The sequence below is a fragment of the Pteropus alecto genome, unplaced genomic scaffold (genome assembly GCF_000325575.1).
Source record: "Pteropus alecto unplaced genomic scaffold, ASM32557v1 scaffold69, whole genome shotgun sequence".
Classification (NCBI taxonomy): Eukaryota; Metazoa; Chordata; class Mammalia; order Chiroptera; family Pteropodidae; genus Pteropus; species Pteropus alecto.
In genome coordinates this window covers 2,181,427-2,197,866 of record NW_006494610.1, presented here as the reverse complement: position 1 = coordinate 2,197,866, position 16,440 = coordinate 2,181,427, and the positions used below count along the sequence as shown (strand labels likewise).

The 16,440-nt window shown below is 35.3% G+C and overlaps 1 protein-coding gene across 1 annotated transcript in view; it reads left to right on the top strand.

The window, feature by feature from the left end:
- Window positions 1-16,440, top strand: part of ZNF804B (zinc finger protein 804B) — a 442,076-nt gene that overhangs the window by 39,531 nt on the left and 386,105 nt on the right. The window lies entirely within an intron of this gene.

Here is a 16,440-nt window from a genome sequence, read left to right as displayed (position 1 = left end):
TACACTTGAATTAGCAGATCAAAACAGAATGAACTTAGTTATCAAATCACTAGATATTTGAAGATTTATATAAAAAAAGAAAACTAGATTACTTTCTCCAGCATTTCCTCTTTGCTGACAATCTTATGGAACAGTGTTTGGTAATTATTTATCAAGGACAGCTCAGTCTACTTTGTTATTCAATTTAAACATTTAACATATGTCTTCTATTTGTAAAAAAAAAAAGTGCCAATACTGTGGAAAAATTCTTATGAATCAGTTATTTTATCTGTAAATGAAAAACTCAGTTCCATTATTGTAGCATAAAGTCTCTACCATTATACTCAGTACAAGGGCCAGAGATAAGAAATAACAAAGATGTTAACAAAGAACATCAGAGACACAAAATGCTGGAACAATTAAACCTGGTTGCAAGAACGAGCATTTAAACTGGGCATAAAAAACAGATGTGATTTGTGTGTGCATGTGGGGGCAGGTTGGGGGATCAGGGAAGGTATGAACAGACTGTATCTTTGAAACATAAAGGGTTGAGGGCACATGTTATAGTGTTGGCAAATGTGGCACTTCATTAAGAAAACAGCAATAGTCTGGTTTGGCTAGAGGGTATTTCTCAAACCACAGAATCTGAAGGTTTGTTATATTGCAGATTCCTGGTCTCTAGCCCTAAAAAGTTTGAGTTAGTATGCTTAAAGTGAAGTCCAAGAATTATTTGCATTTTAAACAAGTGTTCTCCCAGTGTCTCTACCTATTTCACTTTAAGAAAGAATGGGCTAGCTTGTGGTGACTTAAACCCTGGCTGTCTATTAGAATCATCTGGTGGGGAATTAAAAAAAAAAAACCAGTTCCTAGTTCTTATTTAATTAATGTGGAAAGGAACTCTAACATATTTCTGAAAGCCTCTCCAGGTGAGTCTCAGTGTAGCTTGGAATAGAACCACTGGCATAGGCTAGTGTAACTGCACACAAACTTCATTTCATTTCTTTAATATATTTTTTTCTGATTCAAGCTAGTTTTGCCCAGATAATGGCATTGTGACTTACTTACTTTTATCATCTTCTACCTTTGTATTCCTGCTCCTTAAAGCATTATGCTTTAGGACATAAGATTTATTGAGCCTCAGGTCTGTAATCATGGGGACAATAAGTTTCAGTTACACAAAGGATAACATTTTAGCCTTAGGTGTGTTTCAGTTCCAGGCACATCAAAGCAGAACAACAACCCCATGGGCCTGGGACCAAACAGGATGGCACTTCGGCTGATTCCATAACCTAACACAATGATCAATTACCACAACCCCGACCAATTGTCCAATCAGTAGCACCCACACCCCCAACTCCCTTAGTTTCCATAATGACTGAGTTTTCCCTATATAATCTGTACTCCTAAAACACCTGGAGGAGCCAAGTTGGGGTAAGCGTTAGCTCCTCTGTGTCTCTAGGATTTGCAACTCCCTGAAAGAAATCCTTACTTTTGTTGCTGCAAACTTGCACATATCTTTCCTTTGGAGTGCAGGCAAACCTTTTGTTCCCGTAACACTAGTGGGTGAGCAGACAGGACACATGGAAAGGAGCAGAGAGGAAGCTGCAGCCAGTGTGTGAAGGACTCGAATGCCATACTCAGGTTTGAATTTTACTCTTTAGGTAGTAGAATCACTGAGATTTCTTGAATGCCTATAATCTATGTTTTAGAAAAGTGCCTAGGAAGTGCAGAGGAATTAGAGATTGGGAATACTAGAGGCAGCCTGAGAACTTTTAAGAATTCTGCAGTTGTCAGATGAGGGCTCTTCTGCTTTTCGAAGAGTAAATTGGTTCAACTTTTCTGGAAAGCGATTTATGATATAGATCATGAGCTTAAAAATTTCATACTTTTTGATTAGGTAATGCATCTTCCAAGGTACATATCATAAAGAAATAAAATTACTGAAAAACATTTTAACATAAAGATGGTTATAGGAATGAAAAGAGAACTTTGAAAAATTGAATAGATAAATTAATTATGGAATACTATGGTACCCTGAGACCATTTTTTGAAGACTATATTAAATGCACGCAAAAACAGTTATTCTCTAAAGTAAATGCACAAAATTATATATAGTATGTGATACCGATTTTATTTTTTAAAAAGATATAGAAACCAGAGTAGAGAGAAATCTAGCTAAATGTTAAAATTGGTGGTATTTGGTGGTGATATTTGTTTTTCATTTTCCAAAATTTCTAATATATCTACATTATTGGCTGTTCAGAAAATAAATAACGTTAAAAACCACTAAGGTTGTGGTGACGTTTGGTGAAAGGTAATGCATGTGTTGCTGTTTGTGAGTCTGGGATAGTCTAATTTAGGAATCTGCTCATGGCTAGAACTTGTAAAATGGCAGATGCCGGTCCAAGTCGAACAAGGAGGATCAATACTCAGGGATCTTTGGGTCTAGTGACTGAGAATCAAGATAGGAAGACAGGTGAGAGAGGGAGCCATTATTAAGACATAGTCCAGGAACCTCAGTTCAGAAAAACCTTGCATGAAGTGAGATCTTTATATGACTAGCCTAAAGGATACACCTTTAGGAGAGAAAGCTGGGTTTTTAAAGATTTAGTGGAGTGGACAGTTGGAGCCTGAACTGAGGCAGTTACTAAGACCGAGGAAGATATTCAAGTCGTCACCAGCGTAGGCATGACATGATCAACTGGATGTGGGAGATGACACATGCAAGGATTTAAAGATGACTCTGTGGGCTTGAATGTCAGTAACTGGGATGAATAAGGTGATCTTTGTTTGTTTGTTTTGCTAGAGATGAAAGATAGAGGAGAAAGCCCAGATTTAGGAAGAAAAATAGCTTGTATATATTATGTGGAAGGGAGTTGCCATAGAAACATCCAGGTATAAAAACAACTAAAGTCTGGAGACCTGGAGAAGTCTGGATTGTGATGCAAATTGCTTGTCATCTGCATTGAGGAAAGAGTTGATTGTTAAGATAATGAGAGAAGAAGGTAGAGAAGGGTACTACTATGTGGAACACCTAATTTTAAGAAGTGGGCACATGGGAGCCAATGAAAGAGTAGACAAAACATCACAAATAGGTGGAGAACAAAAAAAAACACTGGGCCACAAAGGTCAGTGTATCAATGTACAAGAGAAGTTTAAAAGTGGGTGGTAGTGGTAAAATTCTGAAGAGAGGCCAAAAAGCCTGAGGACTGAGGTAGCCTACTATTGGCATCTACAAGTTTCCTGGAGATGTAAGAAAGTAGGTTCACTAAAGTGGTTGAAGGAAGCCAGGCTGCAATCATTGAGTGAGTCAATGCAGAATAAGTGGTGGAGGACTAGACCTCTCCTCCAAACACTGGCTATGAAAGCACTCTGATAGTAGATCGTAGAGGAGAAGAATTACAGGGTAATTATGTTACAATGATCCTGGGTTTTTCTCTATTAAAAACTAGCATGCTGTTTTTTTTTGTTTTTGTTTTTGTTTTTGTTTTTTTTTTAACTGCCAGCCAGGAAGGTGGAGCAAAATGGAATGCTGTTGTATGATTTGAAAATATTTAAAGGTTGTCAGTTCTATACAGAGATTTTGGAGACTTCAAATAACTTTGTTTTATGAATTATGTTTACTTTTCCTCTTTTATCAGATTTATTTTTTGCTGCTTTGGAAGATGGAAGAGTTCTAAAGACATGACTTACTAACATATCATACTGGTGCATTTTATGTCAGGTGACATAAACACAACAAATCTTAACTTTTTATGACTTTAAAAATCTTTGAGTAATAGCAAAGTTGCCTTCCACCTACAAATATAATTATTGTTGGGGTAATATCTTTGTAATTTCAGTACAAGTATCTACTCTGGTCCATATAATCTATTAAGATAAAACACCCATCAATAATTTAATATCTTAGTGCTTGCTTTTGGTTTAACTTTGATTAATGTGCTGTGTGGAATGGAGAAAATTCAACTAATAGAAGTTTAGAGTTGGAAGGGAGCTTAGCACTGCTGATATAACATATTCCTTTTACAGTTGTGGAAATTAGCACATAGAAGCTAATCGATATTACTACCCTCAAGTTGCTTACCTTATAGCAAGGTTCACAAAAAACATATTTACATCAAATACTGATATAAGAAAGATATTTCTTACTAGAGTACTTTTCAGGAAATATGATAGATATTTCAGTAAGTGGTGGCTAGAGCTATTCAAAAAGACAGTCATAGGAATCTGAATTTTGTGATGCTCAATAGAGAACCACGAAATGTTCTCTATTACAGAGAAGTAAAATGATGGGTGCCACTTTTAATGGTGTTAGTAACTATTCAGGATGTTTGGTGAGGCAAAATCTTAGGAATGCCTACTAAAACATTGTTGTACGTTGTATATGCAATGAGGATTTAGGCTAGAATTTAAAACTTTAAAAAAGTTTTTCTTTTTTAAAGTAAGAGTAATGTGAATCCAAGTCTAAGTGACTATATCATTTTTATTTCATGTAACCAGAGCAGCAATGTAGGAAAAACAACACAGTAAAATATTTTTAAAGATTGGCTGCGCACTAAATATCCAAACAAATTTTCTTTAATTTATCCAACAGATCTTTATTATCCTTCCATCTTTTTAGCCTAAACTAAATTTAAAGCCCTTTTGCCCATTCTAATTCAGGACAATTCCATATTTCTTCAGAAACTGCATCCACTAACACTAAGAGTTGTGGACATTTCAGAGCCTCATAGGATACTAATGCGGTTTTACTGTATGTAATCATAAAGTACAATCACTTTTTTGTGAAGTGAGTTTTAGATAGTGAAATAGACTAGGGTAATCACTTTGTTTGGGAGGACAAATTCCCAGGGTCCACAGTAACTTTGCAGTGGGGGAGTGCAGGCGTCTGGTCTTCTATCATCATCTTTCAGTGCTGGCATCTGCTAGAGATGCATGAATGCCTTCCTGGTTCATGCCTCATCTGTCACTTTGGTTCCTTGTCTCGATGACAGGCACATCTCAGCTATATATGTGCCTCTGTTGACCGCACATAAAAGTCATTTCAGTATGGATACTTATTCCAGTAGAATTCGTAAGCAAAGTTATTTTGGACTCTGTGTGCCAAAATATGAATAAATAATCATTTTGTGTCTCCTTTAGCCTTGAGAGGTTCTAAACATTACATTTTGTAAGTTATTGACTGAACTAACTATAAGGCCTTAACTCCCATCTTGATATTCTAGTTAGTAGGAATAATTATGATTCTATGTGAGTATTTTGTATTCCTAACAAAACTTCAGTTGGCTAAATCACTTCTGTTCAATTGTGATATAATCAGAAAAATCCATCTATTAATAATACAAGATGAATGAAAACATAATTATAAAGGCATAATTCTCAGAATCATATAATAAGTGTCAGGGCCAATATTATGATTGTTTGGATCACCAACTCCTTAGAATTATCAACTTTTTTTAACCAAAACAACTGGAGTGTTGATTGCACTTGCTGTGATTAAAATTGTTTATGATTATAATTTTTGTTAAGGATATTTGGCTTTGAGAGAAGCCACATTTTTTTTTTTTTTGGTTATGTTTTGTTGAGTAAGGTACCTTTATTTTTATCGTAAAATAGAGATTAAAATGTAAGATTAATTTCCTACCTGGCAGTTTTATGAAACATTTTTACAAGATAGAGAAGTGGCCTGCCTGCCTTAGTCATTGGTTGATGGGCTAAATCTCTAATCTACTTCCTAAAATATTGCACCTTTCTACCTTGGACCTATATTTAATGTCTATCTCTCTCTCTCTCTCATGTGTGTGTGTGTGTATCTTCAATAATAAGATAATACCACAGTAAAAAGAAAGGATACTTCTAATCTTTGAGTCTTGAATAAAGGCCTTTTTTTTTTTTCTTTTTTTTTTCTTTTTTTTTCCCTTTTGGATTCCAGGTCACAGGGTTTGTGGGAAGTGATAATAATTAGTTTCCAGAGGTGGAGGCCAATGGTGTGACTTGTGTCCAGTAACTCATCCTTAGTTGTTAGAAATTTGCCTCTAGTGATGCGTTTGAGAACCAAGCTGGTCTTAGATTTTTTTAGGAGGTCATTTTCTAAGACCTGTCCTTCATAAAAGGAGGGAAATTCTTATTGGTCATGTTTTTATTATATTGGAATCCAAGTTTGGGTCTCTGCCCTAGTGGATATCTTAGCCTTTAACAAGCAGTTTTCTTCGTGAATTAAAAAATAATCAATAGCCTTTCTGACTGAAGACAACTTTACAGTTATAACCTATACTTTCAAAAAGCTAATTTTTAGAAAAAAATCCTTTTAGGGAAAACAAAAGCATAGTCATGCTCTGTGAAAGTTTTAAAAAATGATTATCAGGTTGTAATTGCTATTCTCTCTTTAACTTTTTAATGTAAGTGGCATAATTTTACTATCGTGTTTTATAGTTAAGCCATTTTAATGTTAAGTATAAAAGTGGGCAATGAAAGGAACAAAAAATTTGCTACGAAAAGTAAAATTAAAGAGGAGATTTGTATTGGTAGGATGATGGTAAATTAAAAATAAAATTCAACTATACCATATAGGGAGCTAGATTAAATTTCGAATGTTCTATATTACGTTGGTAGAAAAGAATGATCCTTCTGAATATAATGTGAGCGGAGAGAGTGTTGCTGAAGCAGTATCTTGGAAATACGATCAGTGTGTCTGAAGCCAGCACTTATTTATCTGAATTACTCATTTTTTCTGAGTAGGTGCAGGCGACGATCTTAGTGCTGGATGCCAGTCTCTTTATTCATGATACAGATAAAACTGGAGCTCTCTTAGATTGGTGAGAGCTATACAATATGAAGGATCTCCAGGTATAACTCTTCTGTAAGATTATGGACTGATTTTTAGATTTTTCAAACTTTTTTGGGGGGTTGAAAGTCAGTATATAATTGTTTTTAAAATAAATCCTTGAGCACAATTAAATCAATTTTTTCCTTTCTGCCCTCCAGAGGGTATAAACAGAGTATTCAAAATACCAGGCAGCATTTTTTCTCCTTCAAGATTAAATTCTCTAGCTAAAGGAATTCCTACAATTAAAGTGGAAAAGACAGCACTAAGGTGTTAAATTCTCTGGATGTCAGGACCCTGTTGTGAGTGCGAGCTATAGGGTGAAGGATAGCATCAGTCTCTGATGCAGCTAACACCATAAGCCTATATGACACCACTCGTGGGCTGAGCAATTGAGCTTGAACTTAAATACTTTTCTCTTCTAAAAGGCAAACTGGAGAAGTGGTCTGCTTTTAAAAAATATAAAGTTTTAAAAAGTCGAACTTCTTAGGCGTTGTCAATAAGTGCTATCAACTTGCAGGGGTAGAAGATAGGGTCACAAGAGGACAATGAGGTAGGTTTCCTTGTCCCCAAACTGAACAATGTACCAGTGATTTAACCATCTTCTCACTCCTGCTTTATACCTCTAAAATATATGTGCATACATACTTATTCGTCAGGAGAAGGACTTTAAACATTGTGACTGCTAGCTTTGAAAGATATACAAAATCCAATCAAATGTTTGTGTAATGTATATGTGTACATTTAAAATGTTATTTTCTTTTTTTTACATCAAAATATTTTTTTTTCTTTATTGAAATATGATAGACAATTAACTGTTTGTACTTACATTGTACAATTCAATGGGTTCTTTTTTCATTTATAGTTGGCATACAATAATGTACCAGTTTCGGTTGTATAGTATAGTGATAAGAGATCCACATTACTCTCAAAGTGATCACTCCATTAAATCTGTATCTAAATCATCCCTCTTCTCCCTTACATATTTACTGCATTATTAACCATCTTCCCCATGCTGCACTCTACATCTCCATGTCTATTCTACAGCTATTCATTTATACCTCTTAATCTCTTTGCCTTGTTTTTTGTTGTCCCCCAACCCCCTCCCATCTAGTATCCCTCTAAACATTCTCTATATCTATGAATTTATTTCCACTTTCGTTGTTGTTGATTTTATCCTGTAGATTCCACATGTATGTGAAATTATGCAATATTTGTCTTTATCTGACCATTCAGCACAATATCCTTTAGGTCCATCAAGGCAATATTTTTTTCCATCCTCTTCCTTTTAGTCTGTGTCTTTTGTAGGCAGCATATGTAGGGGTCTTGTTTTCTTATCCATTCAGCCACTCTATCTTTTGGTTAGAGCACTTAATTCTTTTCCATTTGTGGTACTTGTTGATAGGAATATAGTTATTACCATTCTTTAGTCCTGTTTTTGATACATGTTTTTTCTCCTTAAAGAGGTCCCTCCAACATTTCCTGTAATGATGGCTTTGTGACGACAAATTCCTTTAGCTTATTTTTGTCTGGGAAACTCTTTATCTGTCCTTCAACTCTAAGTGATAGCTTTGCTAGATAAAGTCTTCTTGGTTGTTGATCCTGGGTCTTCATCACATTGAATATTTTGTGCCAAGTCCTTCTGTCCTGCGTAGTTTCTTTTGAGAAATCAGCTGCCAGTCTTATGGGTGCTCCCTTAGAGATAACTAACTGCTTTTCTCTTGCTGCTTTTTAAGATTCTCTCTTTGTATTTAACCTTTGGCATTTTAATTATGATGTGTCTTGGTGAGTGCCTCTTTGGGTTCCTTTTTTTTGTGTTATTTTCTTATTGTATTCTATTATCTAGACTAAATAAAATCTCTTACTGTAGCCATTTTGCACAGGGTCAGTTTCTTCATGTTTTAGATATGAGTTTTCTCTACTTTGGCAATCTATGCTATCCACATTATTTTGTAGAAATTCAGCAAAACAAAATAGAACTTAGACAAAAGTTAGGCATGGAAGTTACGCTTATTGTGTTAAATCCCAGAAGACCAGTACAGTTTTTCTTGGTAAATGCTTTTCTTTTTAGACTAAAAGTTAAAGATATTATCACGATGTTATTATTAGTTTATGTATGTGTGTATGTATAATATAGACTCTACTTTAGATATATTCTCAGGATATATTTTATATATAATAAACACATGGTTGCATATAAATATGTGATATGTGTGTAAAGATGTATATAATCTGAAACTTACCAAAAAGTTCCTAGAGACCGTTGGCCAATCCATGAGCACACAAGCCCTTATATGTCAGAGTCAGCAACTGTGAGTCACACCCTTTTCACACTTAGAATCTCTGACTTCCTCAACAGAGCATCCAGGATAATCTCTTTATTTTAAAGTCAATTGATTAGTACATTTAATTACATCTGAAAAATTCCTTTTTCCATATAGTGTAGCATACACACAAACGTGACACAAGTTACAAGGGCATGGTCATTTGGCGGTGAGGGGTGGTGTCCTGCCTATCTCAGGAGGTAATTTAAAACTATTTAAATGTCTGTTCATCAAATTTAATTGTTTCACTTGTTTATATCAGTATAGACTCATGGATTCCTTTTTTTTATTTATTCCTATTTAATTGTTTGTTACTATTTGGCCACAGGAACCCTTTCAAACTGGGTCTTCTATCATTTTGAAACGACTCCTTATTCTTTGAACACTTTTGCTTTCTGGCACACTGGATAGTTGTTTCATCTTGAGCTTTCTCTGCCTCAGCCCTGTAATCAGCTATTTCTCCAAAGTGTCTTAGTTTCCTTCAGTTGAGAATGACATTTAGATATTAGTATCTGGGCACTAGGTCCACCAGTTGTTGTTCAGGTGAAACTGATCTTGATCCTCCTCAGTGGACAGTTTACACACACACACACACACGTACACACACACGTTGATATTTCTATCTTTATGTATATTGAAAACTATCAGTTCATACTGATACCTCCAATTCTAGTCCATCACCACAGGATGTGTTCTAGTTTTCTCTCTTCATGATTGTAAATCCTTTCTTTAATGGAAAGAAATCTGGTGCTTTCTCCCCATGTAGATTACCTTTTCACCATGCTTGAGCTCCATCATTCCATAACAACTGCCCACCACTTGGGTGGTTAGTGCTGCTCTGTCTCATAGCTTTATGACTTAATGGTCCGTGAAAGGAAAGGAAGAAAGGGAAAGGGTAAAGAGATTAATAGGGACATTTTTTTCTGTTTAAAACACTTTTATTATAATTGCCTTTTAAGAAATAAACCTTTTATGTGAGAATACAATTAGGTTTACAAAAAAATTGTAAAGAGTGTAGAGAGTTCTGGCATTCCACACATAGTTTACCTGTTTTTAAGACCTTACCCTTTATCTTGACTCAGTTGTTCTAATAGGAACACTGAAATTGCTGGTGTGTTAGGCATTCTCTAGGATCTCATACTATTTATTTATAGATTCTCTGGTGTTTTGTTACAGCAAACTACTATCTGTAGCCCAGCTTCTTTAATTTTTACTGGACAGATAATCTAATGAGATAAGTTCTGCAAAGTGTCTGGCATGGTGCCTAAGTCACTTTATCGGCACCAGAGACATGATATTAGGGGACTATAGGTTTTTCAGTGGCCTGCAAAATGACAACAACAACAACAAAACTCATTCCTTGAAGCTATGAAAAGAAAATGGTAAAATCTATGTGAATAAATGTTTTATTAAATGTTTATGAAGCATAACATTATGTCAACTTCATGAGTTGTTAAATTTAGTATTCATAAAAATCTCATATTTGAAGATAATCTGTAGGTTACATTTTCAACAAGATGATTGCTGAAAAATCAGTTACTCTAATTAAATGAATAACTTATAGCCAATAATTTCAATAGCAAAGTGATAATAGTAATTAAGACCATGTTTTCCTCAGCTGAGATCATTTTAATGTGGATTGGAGTGAATTTTAATATACTTGTTAGGATACCTATGACAATCATAAAAATTTCCCATGTAGGCTATATTGAGTGATCAGCAAATGTTACTTCTCTTTCCTTCTTTCTCTCTACTTGAACAAATATTTTACACTGGGGGAATAATGAGTTGATAATGTAGAAAGTGCACTCATTGGCAAATTCCAACAGGCAACTTGGAGATTTGAGTTCATTTTGTGGATATCCTACAGTATAGGCTATAGTGAGAAGTCTAGACTTGTAGTCAGAAGCATTGGCTGACTTTCTGCTCCACCACTTAGTTTCTCCTAAAATGAGGGTGCTGCGTGGTGGCTCTAATTGGCAACTGTATCATCTGCAAAATAGGGACAATAATTATACCTGTGCATCTACATTGAAGTAATGCTTGTGAAATCACTTAGTAAATGGTCAGGTCTATGAAAATGTTAAATGAAATTACTGATCGTGATTCTTATTGTTGGTACCACTATATTTTTTATTTAGATGTCAGAAACAATAGGTTGACATAAATAGAATATTTTAGGCTCTTCACATAGTTTTTAATGTCAATATTTAACAAAAAAAAAACATATTTTGTAAGTAAACGGCAACAGGAGATTTTAGAGTGTTTGGCTGTCTTTTCTCCACTGCCCATTGTGACACCCTATGAAAGTGCATCCCCACTTTGTTTTTCCTTTATTTATTCTTGGTTCCAATTGAGAGTAGAGTACCTGAGGCATTTTAGAGCCAGCACCCAGTGGTAGATCCCATCAGCTACTGCTGGGTGCATTAGAATATTCACAATCATCTAGAGTGCTTCTTCTTTACTGATTTGTACCAGACACACAAGAATGAATTGGCTATACACGATCTCATAAGTTTTAAAAATCTATAAAGATAGAAAAGAATCTATTTAAAATTTTCCTCCTGAACAATTACATGAGTTTCTAGGCAGGCAGTTATTATAAAAATCTATAATTTATTTAAAAAGGTCTGTTCTCCAATAAATTTAGCAAAATTATTTTGAAGACTAGTAGAAATCTTGATTCTCCTGTTTAATTGACAGCTAGGCATTTATTAAAGATTTCTCAGAATGATTGATCCATATGGTTTGGCCAGGTAAAGAAACTGATCAAAGTTTTACTCAGGATATATAACTTGTCCTATTAAGCTTTTTAAAGATAACTTTTGAAGTCCCTTTAAATATTTTTATCAATTTTCTGAACTTCATGTCATTTTAAGCTGTAATGAAAGCTCCATCTCAAAGATTATTCTTTGGAAGGACAGATAATAAATAAAGGATATTTTTTGCCACTTCTTTTTTTAGCGGTACAGTCAAGACTTGAAATGAAGGAATTATTTTAGTCCAAAATAATTTAAGAGCTCTAAGGTGGGCATACAGTTTTATAACTGGTGACATCTTTTGTGGGATGAAAAGAAAATGGCAAAATCTAAATGAATAAATATTTTATTAAATGTCTATGAAGCATAACATTTTATCAATGTCATGAGTTGTTAAATTTAGTATTCATAAAAATCTCATATTTGAAGATAATCTGTAGGTTACATTTTCAACAAGATTGCTGAAAAATCTGTTATCCTAATTAAATGAATAACTTACAGCCAATAATTTCAATAGCAAAGTGATAATAGTAATTAAGATCACATTTTCTCCAACTGAGATCACTTTAATGTGGATTGGAGTGAATTTTAATATACTTGTTAGGATACCTATGACAAGCATAAAAATTTTCCACCTAGGACATACTGAACGATCAGCAAATGTTATTTCTCTTTTTTCTCTCTATTTGAGCAAATATTTTGTACTGGGGGAATAGTGAGTTGATAATGTAGAAAGTACACTCATTGGCAAATTTGTAATTATATATTCTTAAAAAATATGTTTGAGAAATCAAATGTTTGAAAAATAAACAAAATACTTGATTTTTGAATAGAGTGTGGTGTTCCATCTTTAGAAAGTTATGTATTACTAGTATATTGTTGAATACAGTCCCTGCTGGCACTGCCCCCTCCTCTTAGGGTTCAGTCATCCCCATGGGTGCATGTGAACCTTTACAGTCACAAGGGGAAACAGCTGCATAATGGATCCTGCCAGCTTCCTCCTGGGAAACAGAAATGTCAAACTATGATCCTTCCTCTCACAGGACCACTGCCTCTCGATGATTCCTTCCACAGAGCCTCGATCTGAGTGTTGGGTGGCTGTCAGACTCTAAATAACCTAGACAAGCCCACAATGTTCTAGAGCATGGCTAAGACAAAGGGGAGTGTGGGACACATATCCCACACTTGCATATGTGGAGACTCCTCAGCTGCCTTCAACTGGAGCACTGCTAGTTGCCTTCTCTCCTTATCGCCATACTCTTAGCCTGGAGTTGTGTTAGAACTGAGGAGGAAGACAGAGTTTGGAAGGAAAGGGAGACTGAGTGGGGTAAGAAGAAACTAACCATGGGTGATGGTAATGCATGAACTGTTAATTTGAGGTGCCCTAAATTCTAGAAATTTGCATAGGACTCTTCAGCATGGAAGAGAGAAGTAAGATTAAAAAAGACTGGATGTACTGCGGTGAACTCGGTCAGAAAGCATTTTGATTTTTTGGATTGGCTGGTAATTCTGCAAATAATAGTTTATAAATGCCACAGCCACATCGTGAAAGGCTGACCTCTTTTCCCTTGCCCAAACTCTGTGGTTTCTGTAAATCACTCTTAATTCTAGTGTGAAATTCTGAATTTGGCCTATGATGGTTTAGGGCATAGATTTATAACACAGAGAAGTATTGTGTAAATGTCAAGAACCACCTTTGTGAGTTTACAAAGAAACCACAGTAAACCATAACTGGGGGGTAACAATAGCTCCTAACCAAGTCAAATCAGCAACAAGTCCAGGTCTAGTGGGCATTTCTAAGAGTTCATATGAATTCCAAAACTGACATTCATAGTTGTTGAAATCTTACTTCAAATAGAAGAATTATTTAAAGAAAGGGCCAGATAAAAATAATCTATATGTGACTCTACTCAATATTCTCAGTTTTTTTGTTTGTTTGTTTGTTTTTGATAACCACAAATGGGGTCTAGAAATCCCCAACATTTTCAAAACAGATCTACTTTAAATTTTTAAATGTGTCTCTTGTATATGTGGCACTGTGGGGATGAAGGCAATATGGTATTGCCAAAGCTGGTGCTGCTAGAGGGTTGCAGTTCTAAATACAATGACAATTATTTATACTAACTCCTATTTCTAAATGATATGTTTTAGTCACATGCAAGGTTACCATGCACTTGCAGAAATTTAGAATTACAGCCTCATAACCAATGCTTATAGGTAACTCTGAAGCAGAAATATCAAAGTCAAACATTCTCTCTGGAAAATGTTGGTTCCTTTCTTTCAAAAATTTATTCCTAACTAATAATACTGTTTTATAAAATATAAGGGAAAAAACTACAATTCTTAAGAAAACATCTATTATTTTCCCAGTTGAGAAAAATGAGCTGTTATAACTTAACTCACGTACCGTAATGTAGCATTTAGATCAAAGTTCTACTGATTTTAGTCTGACATAACGTATACTATTTGTGTATTATTTGAGGCTCTTTTTATTATGAGAAAGAATGCTGCAGCACCATTGGCTTTTGGAAACATTTTATTCTCTATTGTAATAACGTAGTGCGCTAGAGGTAGAAATCCAAAATTTTCTCTATGGTATGGTGCTAGTATGAACTGTCATTGATTTGTATCTAAATCAAGCCTGAAACCCTATTTAGAAAGATTATGTGAATATAGAGCAAACTAGTGGTATATTTATCCTTTTACCATAGTGATATTCTAATTAGAGTTTTCAAGGGAATGGGACTATATAGAAAAGGTCTTTCATTAGTGTTAGTTGAAGTTGAAACAGCTTCGGTTTTATAAAGAAGAAAAATTTAAAAAGCAAACTTTATTTTTACAGGAACCAAAAATAAAGGACACTACATATTAATTAAATAGCCTCATGATAGTTTATCCACAACTAATCCTGATTTGTTTATCTAGTCATTTCTCTGCTTAAAACTCATTAACATTATTGCCACCACTATTTATAGTTATCGTTAAATATGGTACTGAAAGGGAAGACCTTTCTTTCCTAAAATGTTTAATTATCTCTTTCAGCCTGGGAAAGGATGAGCAAAAAAGATAGTGAGCTTTAGCACAGGAACAATTGAACAAAGTTTTATTTTTAGTCTATCACTTTTCCTCAATTGTAAAATTGATCCTTTTAATCAATGCAGTGGAATGAAAAAGAGATAATCCCATAGGGAAGCAGGGGATAGAATGATACAGTTCAGTGGGTCTTGACAGTAACAACACAATTTTGCAGTGACATAAATTCCAAGAATAGCTCTGTTCATGGTCATTTGTAAATACAAATAAAATAAGCAAACAGAATATAAATGTTTTTCCATTTTGATTTAGTCACATTGTTGGTTCTGTCTGCTATGTGGAGTAATCAAGAGTCATCTCATCAAGCATTTACTTGATAGAATTTTTTAAGTGATGATGAGAATTACCTGTGTGAGTCTACTTAGAAAAGGTCACTAAAAACATATTGCATGTACACACTAAAAGGGGCAGCAGTATGTAAACCACTCAGAACAAAACACTCAAAAGCCATCTCCTTGATGACTATTGCAGAGTTACAGCCCAGCCTGGGCAGTGGTCCTTCCCGTGAATGTAAAAATATAAAGTCTATCTACATTTGAGGTTCAGATACATTCTGACATGTCTGGCAAATTTATTACTCCCTAACTGAAGCCACAATTCAAGACGGGGCAAAAAAATGTTTCTAAGAGCAAAAGATCACCACAGGCGTCTTAGACGTCTAGCAGGAGCACCAGACTCAGGATCAGGGCTTGAGTGCTGGGCAGGAAGTGAGCAGGGAGGAGATTCTGTTGAGGAACACCTGAGGTTTCCAGTAGAGTAAACCAGACACACTCGGCCATAACCCTTCTCAGTTCCCAGAAACCATGATCTTGTGGCAAACTGAAAAGCTAGACAAGAATGGCTTCTGCTGTTGGGACCAATACACTTGTTGATGGTTAGACACTAGAAGAGTGTTTCCTTATTGGTCTGAGATAAAGAAAAAGAAAATGTTTGTAAATAAGAAAACTACTGACAGAGGCATCAAGTTTGGGGAAACAAAAGCCAAGGGTTCTCATGCTGGCAACCCCAGGAAGAATGAGCGGTAACATCAGTGCCTGAAGGAAGGGGAGAGCGAGGCAGCTGCAGCAGAAAGACTGCTGTGCTGACTCATGATAATCTTATCTATGACCCTTTTTTTTTTTTCCCCCCGAGAGAGGTAGAAAAGACAAAGGAAGTGGGAAGGCTGAGTGTTCGGTATATGAGGGCTACTAACTAATTCAATGCATGTGGGAACCTAGCCTTGTCTGGCACTTTCAAATTAATATTGTTTAAACACCACTTGTTGACCTGTTTCTGACCCCTTGCTATATCTTTACCTGCTACTTTGTAATCGCCCATAAGCCTGATACTGAACACATCCCCTGTGTATTAGCACTAGCTTCCTGGCTCTGTCCTTGCTTCTTAGATGGCATCTGACCCACCCCAGAGCCTGGAACCCTATTCCGGAATTCAAATTAAATTTGCCCTAGCCTTTAGATGAGTG